Genomic DNA, 2,500 nt, shown 5'->3' with positions numbered 1-2,500 from the left:
AATTAATAAAAACAAAACGAAAAAGTTCAGAAGCAAACGGTGAGTGTCCCACAGTAGCGCAATAGTTTAATGGCTCCAAAAGGGAAAACGAGATCAGCCCAATCGATTGCTAAATTAACGTCTTGGGGGTGGGCACATTTGGAAACTCGCAGTTAATATGTCCGGCAAAATTCCTTCAATATTCAACGACTTTCAGCATGAAATGGAAAAACAAATTTCAGGTTGAACCACTGACTGAAACCGTTATCACACGGGGCTATTCCCCCACGCCCCACCCCCCGACTGTTGCAGCAGATTTTCGTCCCGCAGCATTCGGGGCTAGAAATCTGATATGCTTGTGGAAAATAATTTTTCTCCGGCATATCAGATGGCATTTTATGCAAATTTGTTGAGAAAGCAAAATAGTCTGGCATAGTAATCTTGCGGCGGAAAAAAAAAAAGATTCTAGAGGTGGGCGGTACCGCCGGTTAATCGGAGGCTGGATGAGCAACAACCCATCACTTGCGTCACTTCACCCCGGCAACAAAGCGTGTTCGTCCTTTTGGCAACACAGGAAGTTTCACAAACGCCGGTGCCCGCGGGGATCACATCCACGCGCGTGCACGTGTGTGTACATGTATGTGTGTGTGTGTATAATAATAATAATAATAATAATAATAATAATAATAATAATAATAATAGGTTTATTGAGATAGCAGTGATACACTGACAATAATACAATTGGGCACTTTTATGAGTAATATAGTAATCATTAGAGTGATATGCTTAGTCTAAAATTTATGATGAGTTTATTGTGCGGACAATGGATGGAATGGCACTGTTCTTGTATCGGTCAGTCCTCGGCGCTCTGATGGGCTTGATTTTGTTTGAATGCCGAGTTGCATGGCGGGTGGGTGTGGTGTTAGGTGGGAGGAAGTGACGGTGACGTGGGTGTAGCATTAGGTCCTGTCCAAACTTATTCAGTGCCTCACTGTGTTTGTCGGACAATCTTGGCAAGCTGAGGGTGGTGAGGGCATGTTCGTATCCCTCATACTGATTACCCAAGATAATTCTGCACGCTCTTTTTTGTACTTTCTCTAATTTGCTCCTCTGTGTGATGTTAAGTGATGATGACCAGGCTGGGGAGGCGTACATGAGGGTGGGGAGTACGAAGGTGGTGTAGACTCCCTTTAGATCTGGTGATGGGGTACCAAGGGACTTCAATCTGCGCAGCATGAAGAGTTTGTAAGAGGCTGTCCTGATGATGTTGTTGATGTGCTGGTTCCAGTTAAGGTGGTCGTCTATTGTGATGCCTAGTAGCTAGGCGGACTGGACCACCTGAAGGGAATGGGTTCCTAATGACAGTTGAGGTGGTGCCACCGCCTGTTTGGATGTACAAACATGCATGACCACGGTCTTGTTGTGGTTAACTGTCACATTCCTGCTCTCAGTCCACGTTTTGAGGTTGTCTAGGATGTTTTGTAGTGAAGAAAAGTCAGGCTGCCTGGTGTTGATGGGAATGCCAACTGTACAGTCATCGACGTATTTCCATCTATGTTGGGTGTCCATTAATGCGTCATTTATGACGTGTGTGTGTGTGTATGTGTGTGTGTGTATGTGTGTGTGTGTGTGTGTGTGTGTGTGTGTGTGTGTGTGTGTGTGTGTGTGTGTGTGTGTGTGTGTGTGTGTGTGTGTGTGTGTGTGTTTGTGCCGTGCGCCGAACGCCAATGATGATGATGATTCCCCTCTGAGACTTTGATTGAAATGATGCCAGACTTCATGCAACTGAGTGCCAATGCCGTGCCCCCCCACCCACCCCTAATTGTGCCCACATATCTAAATGGTGAGGACCGTACGTCTCTAAGGCATGGGGAGACATGGTCGTTGCACCACCTTTGCCCTTAGTACTAGTGCATGTCGGGAAATGATCTGTTGTCGTTGAGCTTCTGATGTAGGAGGAGGAGGAAGAAGAGGAAAAGGAGGAAAATGGAAGAGGAAGAGGAGGAAGAAGAGGAAGAGAAGGAAGAGGAGGAGAAGGAAGTGGCAGAGGAGAAAGAGGAGGAAGAGAAGGAAGAGGAGGAAGAGGAGGAAGAAGAGGAGAAGGAAGAAGAGGACGAGAGGGAAGAGGAAGAAGATAAGGAAGAGGAGGAAGATGCGGAAGAGGAGGACCAGGTGGAGGAAGCAGTACTGTCTGTGGTAGCTCCCAGGTGACGGGTCACTTGGGGTCTGCCAAAACGGCGCAGGAGTACCTCCCTCCCTCTCTTACAAGCAATAGTCCTCAGGTGACCCCGCTGGGTAGTCAGGCAGCCTATGTGCTTTAATGCAAATAGGAGGACCCACGCGTTAGCTTCAGCCTCTTCATTTCCGAGAACAGCTCATCACCGCCCCCCAACCCCCTAACTCCCTCTTCCCTGATCGGATAGCGAAAAAAAAAGAAAAAAAAAAAAAGATGATGATGATGATGATGATGATGATGATGATAATGATGATGATGATGATGATGACGATGATGATGATGATG

The sequence above is a fragment of the Oratosquilla oratoria genome, chromosome 3 (genome assembly GCF_046742065.1).
Source record: "Oratosquilla oratoria isolate Oo_2021 chromosome 3, ASM4674206v1, whole genome shotgun sequence".
NCBI classification, from domain to species: Eukaryota; Metazoa; Arthropoda; class Malacostraca; order Stomatopoda; family Squillidae; genus Oratosquilla; species Oratosquilla oratoria.
The sequence above is the reverse complement of the archived record's forward strand: the minus strand, read 5'-3'. Positions refer to the sequence as shown.